We start from the raw sequence: 9,952 nt of genomic DNA on the forward strand, positions 1-9,952 counted from the left end.
ACCAGCCTAGCGTTGTTCCCCTGATCCCTACAGCATATTCCAGCCTTTCTAAGAGAATTTTGTGATCGACTGTATCAAATGCAGCACTGAGATCAAACAGAACCAGAACAGACACAAGTCCATTATCTGGGGCCATAAGAATATTATTAGTGACTTCCAGCAGAGCTGTTTCAGTGCTATAATGAGTTCTGAAACCTGACTGAAACTCTTCAAACAGGTCATTGCTGTATAAATGCTCACACATTTGATTAGCAACAATTTTCTCAAGAATATTAGATAAGAATGGAAGATTGGATATAGGTCTGTAATTTTTCAAGTCATCTCAATCAAGCGAAGGTTTCTTAAGTAAAGGTTTAATTACAGCTAACTTAAAAGCCTGTGGTACATATCCATTTACTAAAGATAGATTAATCATATCTAAAATGGGGCTGGTAATCAGAGGGAACACTTCCTTAAATAATTTGGTTAGGATTGGGTCTAACATACAAGTTGAAGGTTTAGATGAAGCTAATATTTCTGATAACTCAGGAAGTTTCACAGGATCAAAACGATCCAAACACAAATCAGGTTCTGCAGTTATTTCCAATGTTGTCTCACTTGCTGAGGATGAAGTAATCATCTTCGGGAGTATGTCAAAGATTTTCTTTTTAATAGAATCAATTTTATTTAAGGAGAATCCCATAAAGTCATGGCTGCTAAGAGCTAAGGGAATGGATGGCTCAACAGAGCTATGACTTTGTGTAAGTTTAGCAACTGTACTAAAGAGAAACCTAGGATTATTCTTGTTCTCTTCTATTAATGATGAGAAATAAGCTGTTTTAGCTTGGCGAAGTGTCTTTTTATACAACAATAGGCTATTTTTCCAGATTAAGTAGGAATCCTCTAGGTGTGTAGAGCGCCATTTTCTCTCCAATTTTCTAACATTGTGCTTTAAAGTATGCAGCTCTGAATTAAACCAAGGAGCTAGCCTCCTATTAATGATTACCTTCTTTTTCAAGGGGGCTGCATTGTCTAATGCATCACGCAATGATGAAGAAACACTATGAACAAAAGAATCAATTTGTGAAGGGGCAGAAACAGAATTATTGCCCTCCACTGTGCTTTTCAGTGATAATGAGGAAATTAAAAGTGGAACAGATTCTTTAAAGGTTGTTACAGCATCGCCTGATAATGATCCACTATAATGAAATTTTCTTTCAGGTGTGGAGTACTCGGTTAAATTAAACTCAAAGGTTATTAAGAAATGGTCAGACAGGACAGGGTTTTGAGAGAATATTGTTATGTCTTTACACTCAATGCCATATGTCAGCACAAGGTCCAGAGAATGAAGACAAAGGTGGGTAGGTTTGTTAATGTTTTGATCAAAGCCAATTGAGTCTAAGATAGCATTAAACGCTATATTTAGGCTATCACTTTCAGCGTCTACATGAATGTTAAAATCCCCCACTATAATAACTTTATCTGTATTTAACACTAAATCAGATAAAAGGTCTGAAAACTGATCTAAAAATTGAGAGTAAGGGCCTGGTGGACGGTACAAAACAACAAACAGAAGAGGTTTTAGTGCTTTGCAATTTGGATGAGGAAAACTAAGGATTAAATATTCAAAAGAGTTGTAGCTAATGATTGGTCTGGGGCTAATCAATAAATCCGACTGAAAGATGGTTGCTACTCCTCCTCCTCGCCCAGTAATTCGAGGAATGTGAAAATTTAAATAATTAGTAGGAGTTGACTCATTTATAGTAACATAATCCTCTTGCTGCAGCCAGGTTTCTGTGAGGCAAAGTAAATCAATCTGATTGTCACAAATCAGGTCACTAACTAGCAATGTCTTTGAAGAGAGAGATCTTATGTTCAGTAGGCCACATTTAATTGTTTTATTTTTCTTTTCAGTCTGAGTTGTGTTTATTTTTATTAGATTTTCCTGATTTTCTCCTTTTAGATTATTTTTAATTTATTCAATTTTGGCCGTGGACGAGACACTGTCTTAATAGGGTAATGGGTGGGTAGCAGTACAGAAGCTGCAGAGAGGAGTGTTAAACTACGACCCTGCTTCCTGGTCTGGACCCTGGGTTGTCAGAGTTTTGAAGAACTAATAAATTCGGCCAGATTCCTAGAAAGAAGAGCAGCTCCATCCAAAGTGGGATGGATGCCGTCTCTCCGGATCAGACCAGGTTTTCCCCAAAATGTTCGCCAGTTATCAATGTAACTGTAAAACTCATGTATTATATAGATTTATCACACAGAGTGAAATATTTAAAAACTTTATTTCTTGTCATTTTGATGATTATGGTTTACAAATAATAAAACCCCGAAATTATGTGTCTCATAGAAATGACAATTTCGTAAAAAGTTAAATATTGGAAACTCATGGTGTGACACCCTTATCAACTGATTAACTCAAAACACCTGCAAAGGTTTCTGGAGCCTCTAAATGGTTTCCTAATCTGGGTCAGTAGGCTACACAATTATGGTTAAGACTGCTGACTTAACAGATGTCCAGAAGACAGCCATTGAAACCCTCCACAAGAAGGGTAAGCCCCAAAAAGGTCATCACTAAAGACGTTGGTTGTTCGTAGAGTGCAATATCCAGGCATATTCATGGAAAGTTGAGTGAAAGGAAAAAGTAGGGAAAGGTGCACAACAACAGGGATAACTATAGAGTTTAGATGATTACCAAGCAAAATCCATTCAGAATTTTGGAGGAGCATCCCTAGGAGTGGACTGAGACTGGAGTCAGTGCACCAAGATCCACAGACGAATTATAGACGTGGGCTACAAATGTCACATTCCCTTCCTGAACCAAAAATGTCAGAAGCATCTTACCTGGGCTAATGAAAAAAAAACTGGATTGTTGCTCAGTGGTCCAAAGACCTCCTTTTAGATCAAAATAAACTTTGCATTTCATTTGGAAATTAAGGTCCCAGAGTCTTGAGGAAGAGTGGTGAGGCTCACAATCCACATTGCCAAAAGTCTGTTGTTAAGCTCTCACAATCAGTGTTGATCCGAGATGCTATGTTGTCTGCTGGTGTCGGTCCACTGTGTTTTCTGAAGTCCACAGTCATCTCCCATGAAACATTTGAACACATCATGCTTCCTTCTGCTTAGAAGCTTATGGAGATTCTGGTTTCATTTTTCAGCAGGACCTGGCACCTGCCAACAATGCCAAATGTACCAAAAGATAATTCAGTAATCATGGTGTAACAGTGCTTGATTGGATAGCAAACTCTCCTGGACTTGAACCACACAGAGAATCTAGGGGGTATTTTCAAGAGGAAGAGATGAGAGACACCAGACCTAACAATGCAGATGACTTGAAGGCTACTATTAAAGCTACCTGGGCTTCTATTACACCTATGCTGTCACAGTGTGTCTCTTGGTTCTGTATTTGTTTACGTTTTAGTTAGGTGGTTGCTGTCCAGTATGATTGGTCTTTGAGTTCCCGTTCTGGTGTCTTATTTTTTTAAGTTATGTTCAGTTTATTGTATGTGGTTTTGATTCTGTAATTAGTTACGTTTAGTCAGGTGTTTTTTCTGTTACTGTTTGGTTAGTCCTTAAGTCCTCGTTTCTGGGTTCTGTTTCCTAGGTTCTCTTCTGTTGACTGTGTTTGTATTATTATTATTATTTATAGATCTGTTCCCCCCGTGTTCTGGTCCCTGGGTGTGTTTACAGTTTTGTTCTTCATCTAGCTCCTCCATGTCCTCATTTGCCCCTATCTGGTTCACCTGCTCTCTCTGCTTCCCTGCCTCCTTGTCTCACCTGTTCCCTGTTCCTCTGATATACCTGCCCTATTGTTTCATGTCCACCTTTGTCTGTATTTAAGTTTTCCTTCGTCCTTTGTTCCACGAGTTGTCGATATGTCTCTATTTGAGTGAGATATGGTCACTATGGAGGGCACTGGAGTACAGTGAACTGATTGTCATGTTCAAGAAACAAATTTTGGGTTTCTTGAGTTCTTTTACAACATGCATTTTCCTTCTAAAAGTAGCCATCGGAAGATGGATACAATGTGGTCTTAAAGGAAGGGACATGGTCAGCAAAAATACTTAGGAGGTGTGGCGTTTTAACAATGTTCAGTCGTACTAAGGGGCCTAAAATTTGCCAAAAAAATATCCTGTGCATCATTACACCACCAGCAACCTTAATTGTTGATACAGGCAAGATGGATCCATGCCTGGATCCATCTTGAAAAGCCTGGACATGTGGTTTATCTCCAGCCTTTCTGACCATATGGGCAGACACAGATTTAAAGAGGAGCGGCAAATGCAAAGGAGGTGGGCTGACAGTACTTGTGAACAACAGATGGTGTTTGGACCCACAGCTATGGATACAACATGAATGATGCGGTACAAACTTTTCTGGAACTTTCAGAATAAATTGCATTTAACCTACTTCCAGCACATTTGTAAAAGGGGTGGGTAACAGCGGACTTCCCATGATGCCACTGGCTGTATAAAACCCCCACCTTTCCAATGGTGCAATCTCTTCTATGCGGGTCACACAGGGACCTGGACAGAGAGACCCAGCTCGCTAGTGTCTCTTTGCTGGCAAACAGACATAACTCTTCAACTGGATCCGAGAGTGTCACACGATCACACGATCATATGCACAAGTTAAGTACGAATGAATCACTGTTTGTGTATCCGGTATTCATTCATAAAAAGGGGAAATTAAGGTATAAGCATTGCTTGACTTTCTCTCTGAGGCCTACAGAAGCAAACTGTGTTCCAGAGAGTTCCCTGCAGAGACGCTGTCTCTACGAAGCCGACTGGAGCAGTTTCCCAGTCTGAAAGGAGGACAACAGGAGCCGCATCACCATGGTAACGTGCAGCTTGGTCGGCCCGACAGCGAGCCGCTGCCCCCCCCCAGCAGCTTCGGAGGTTAGCTGAAGCTAACCTTCGTTCAAAGTGGATGTTTCTTCAAACTTCGTCGTCGCCCGGACAACTCATCATCGTGGTTCATACGAGGTTAGGATTTGCGCAGAGTAATAGAGAAAGATTTATGATCTGAACGTTTTTTATTTTATGAAGTTTGGTTTTGTTTGTGTTGAACTCTGCTATCTTGGTGCTAGCAGGCTATCTGCAGCACACATGCTCAGTTTTGTGTTCTGTGTTTGTGTGTTTATAAAGTTAAGACAAACTTTATTTAAAGGGGTGATTTTAACACAGAAGATTGATCATAACACGCCGTCCGCGCTTATGCATTTTAACCCTTTTATTGATGGTATTTTTAAAGTTGTGTGTTTGATTCTGGTGCTAAGCTATCAGCTTCTTTTGTTAGCTTTCACTGCTAACAGTTAAGAACACGTGCTTGCTGCTAAATAATATTTACCCAGAAAGGTTGTTAGTTTTCAATCCAGTAAATAATATTTCCCTAACATTATTTTACCAATTTGATAACTAAGTAAACACCATTAAGCCCCATTTCTCCAGAAAGATTTGTCTCTTTTCCAAAATATTCCCTTAAATATTTGACCATTTCCTTAATAATACTTTCTTTAAATATTTTTATAAACAAAGGCAGCTAAGGAGACACCGTTGAGAATTAGTCATCCAGAAGGTTGGTTTTATTCAGCAGATCATTCTTTAAAACATTATTTTATTAAAATAATTTATCTGATCTTGCATTGTGAATGGTTGTCTAAAGGTATGCTGATTATTGCCTAAGTTAGTTCCAAGACTAACTTAACTTCACTTTCAGATTCTTCAAGATAATCCTTGGTTCTCAAACAAACAATGCATGGTAATGTTGCATCACTCTTTTGGTCATGGTTTTCAATCATCTTTAATCAACATGTTTATATTGTACATAGCCCATTAGTCTTCCTTATTCTGTAATTCTGATTGGTAGTTAGTTGGATTGTTTTTGCATAGTAAAGAGTTTGTTGACTGAAATATGTTTGACTTTGAGTTGACTTATTTTTGTTAATATATTCTTGTATTTTAAGAAATTGTGTGAATTCATTCCATGTGTGTGCAGAGTTTTGCTGTTAAATAATTTCAGAGCTTGTCTCACCCTTTTCTATTTTGTCCTAATACCATCGCATTATTCGGCTGGTATTCACAGGACAACCCTTAACAGACCAAAATATTATTTGATAAAATATTAATATTAAATATTGAATAATATTTACAGATTCATAGTCACAACAATAGTATCATCTAGGACATGTTACTGTGAACTGTCGTCTCTGCAGTCCAGATATTGAACTGTTAGCAGTACATTTTCATCCATATCATGTACCCAGAGAGTTTACCAGTGTTTACTTTCTGCCTTTAGCTGTTGCCGACACTGCATGTGATGCCATCAGCTCAGTTGTTGCTAAGCTACAGACACCACACCCCAATGTGTTTGTGACAATATCTAAAGATTTTAATCATGCTTCACTCTCCAATGTGCTTCACACTTCCAACGTTTCAACAGTTTTTCAGCTGCTCTACCAGAGAAAATGAAACGTTGCATTTGTTTTATGCAAAGGTCAAGGATTCGTACATCTCTAAGGCAAGACCTCCTCTAGGCAAATCAGACCACAATCTTGTTTATCTCTGCTTGAAATATAAGCCCCTTGTTTAGAGGCAATCTGTAATAAAGAGGACTGTGAGAAACTGGCCACAGGAAGCTGAAGAAGCCATGCGAGGTTGCTTTGAGGCTACAGACCAGGACGCACTATGCCAGCCACATGGAGAGGACATCAATGCCATAACTGAGTGTGTGACCGACTATATAAACTTCTGTGTGGATTAGACCATCCCCACCAGAACGGTGAGATGCTTCCCCAATGACAAACCCTGAATCCCCTGTGACCTGAAGGACCTGCTTAACAAGAAAAAAAAAAGAGCCTTCAGAGAGGGAGACAGGGAATTATTGAGGATTATACAGAAGCAACTTAAAGTCACAATAAGAGACAGCAAGGAGGTGCACAAGAAAAAGCTAGAGAGCAAGCTCTACCAAAATAATATCAGAGATGTGTGGTCAGGTATGAAGAAGATCACAGGCTTCAAGTACAGGTCCTTCTCAAAATATTAGCATATTGTGATAAAGTTCATTACTTTCCATAATGTCGTGATGAAAATTTAACATTCATATATTTTAGATTCATTGCACACTCACTGAAATATTTCAGGTCTTTTATTGTCTTAATATGGATGATTTTGGCATACAGCTCATGAAAACCCAAAATTCCTGGAAAGACTAAACCATAATAAGGCTGCAGGTCCAGATCATGTCAGTCCTAGAGTGTCATGGTTTTTGATTTATCCAGTGTATTTACCAGAATTCAACCTGATTTGCTTTGTCAGAAACTTCAGAAGACTCAGGTGGAAGCCTCAACAATCTCCTGGATCAAAGACTCCCTGACAAACAGACCACAGTTTGTGAGACTGAAGGGTTGTGTGTCTAACTTGGACTTTTACCATTCCTTTTCACTCTGTACACCTCAGACTTCCAGTACAAGACAGACTCCTGTCATCTGCAGAAATACATGGATGATTCTGGAGTCGTGGCATGGATCAGAGATGGACAAGAACCTACAGGGAGCTGGTGGACTGCTTTGAAGCATGGTGAGGAAAGAATCATCTCATCTTGAATGTCAATAAAACAAAGGAGATTATTGTAGAAATTAAGAGAAACAGGAATAGGCTCAACAAGCTAATTAAGAGGGCTGGGTCTGTTCTGGAGACTCCTCTGGAACCTCTGGAGATCATTGTGCAAATAAAGATTCTTCATAAAATGAAGAATATTATGGAGAACCCTGAGCATCCTCTTCATGAGACTGTCCTACAACAACAGATTGTCTTCAATCAGAGGCTTCTTCAGATCTGCTGTAGGACAGACCACTACAGCCACAGCCATCAGCATCATTTTGAAGAAACCTGCATAAAATGAGATACAACATTTAATTTCCCTTTGGTATTAATAACTTAGTTTTGAATTGAATTATGCCAATTCTGACCCTTTTGCCATTTTCCAATCTGTTATTGTCCAATTTCTATGGTTCTGTGCAAAATGTAGATCTGTTCCCTATTCTTAACCGATAGGAGTGGCATTTGATGTGATCTTTTGCTGCTGTAGCCCCCCTGCTTCATCGATGAAAGGTGTGCTCAGAGATGGTATTCTATCTTGGTTGTATCCTGAGTGGTTATTTAAGCATCTGTTGTTCTTCTGTCATCTCTAGCCAGTTTGCCCATTTCTTTCTGACCTCTGACACCAACCAGGCATTTCTGTCCACACAACTGGTGCTAACTGGGTAGTTTAATTTTTGTCTGTCAATCTGTCAAATGGTTGTGGATGAAAATCCCAGTATATCCCACTTTTCTGAAATGCTTAGATCAGCCTGTCTGGCATAAACAACCAAAAAACACTGTCTATTGCCAGAGTCGCCATATGGTTGGATAAGAAATTGAACAGGTATACCTAATAAAGTGGCTGGTGACTGTAAGGTATTATTCAGCCACTCAGTTGTGGCAGAATTTTGTCACAACATGATTTTAAATAAATCCTACATTTCCATGCTTCTCCATAAGCCTTTCCGTCATGAGGCTCACTGCATTCAATTTGTGCTTTAGCTGTTCAGAAAAGATTGCCTAACTTGCAGTTGGTATCCATCAGATGGAGCAGATATATTATTGATTTGCAGAGTGTAAGTGTGTTGCACAAACAAAACGGCTTTCTTTTTATGGCAGTTTAAGTACTCATTTATAATACTGACACCATGAACACTGATATAGTGCTTACAATGATTGTTACCACAGTGCCTTGTAAAGTTATGCATATCCCTTGAGCTAAATACGGGGCAATCCTAGAAGAAGGCATTGTCAGGGGTTGCCCAAGACTTTATTGGAGGCAACAGCTCTAAATATACACAGAGATGAACAAAGAAAAGGTTTGAATCTAACCATATTCTGTTAGGACTAGAGCAACGGAGGAACCCAGAATGCAGACTAGCAGGTAGCATGATGGTAAATGAAAAAAATTATTTAATTAACAAAAACTCACTCCAGATGAGGCAGGATCAAAACAGACAGATGAGGCAAGCAAGACAGGCATGACATGATTGAGAAAAACAAGACGTGAGCATGAGCCAGAAAATGTTTCCGCAAGGAATAAACAGAATGGAGGTGTATATATGGAACGTGAACCAGGTGAAGAAAGGAGGCAGATTAGCTTGGAGCAGGTGAACTGAATAAAGTTAATTGACAGGAGAAAACAAAACATGGCTGGAGCAAAACAGAGACCCTTGAATACAAACTAGTACACTATGAAATTAAAGCATAACCAGATACAAAAAACATAACTTGATAAGACATGAACAAGACAAAAACTAAAGCATGATTAGGAAAATAATAAACAGAAGCTTGATTCAAAACCTTAACTGTGAAACAAAAAAGAAAAACCCGCAACCAAAAACAACCCCAAATCATAACATATTCATGCAGTTCAGCTAAGAACTATTCATAGTCCTTTAGATTTAAAGCAATTAATTAATTTTATTAACATTTTTCTACTGATTAGAAGTAATATTAACATTTTGAAGTGGCCCAGCCAGAGTCCTGACTTGAATCTTACGGAGAATCTGTAAAGGAAGCTAAACATTAGGATGATGGCGAGGAGGCCTTCCAGCCTCAACGACTTCAAAGCTCATTATCAAAGACAAATTGTCAAAAATATCAATGGAAACATGCAAAAAGCAGGTCAACAATTATAAGAACTGTTTAACTGCTGTGATGCCAACAAATACTTTTTCACTGATCTCTGAGAATATACATAATTTTTGGCATGCCATAAAAATATATCTTTTTCTGAGCTGAAACTCTTTACCTTGCTTTTTTATATTATGAGAGATGCATTTTGAGAGATAGTTTTAAATTTAAATATGCAAGGGGTATGAATAATTATGGGTTTAACTGTATATTAGAATGGCCCAGTAAAAGGCCAGACCTAAATACAATTTAGA

Source organism: Girardinichthys multiradiatus, chromosome 4 (genome assembly GCF_021462225.1).
Source record: "Girardinichthys multiradiatus isolate DD_20200921_A chromosome 4, DD_fGirMul_XY1, whole genome shotgun sequence".
NCBI classification, from domain to species: domain Eukaryota; kingdom Metazoa; phylum Chordata; class Actinopteri; order Cyprinodontiformes; family Goodeidae; genus Girardinichthys; species Girardinichthys multiradiatus.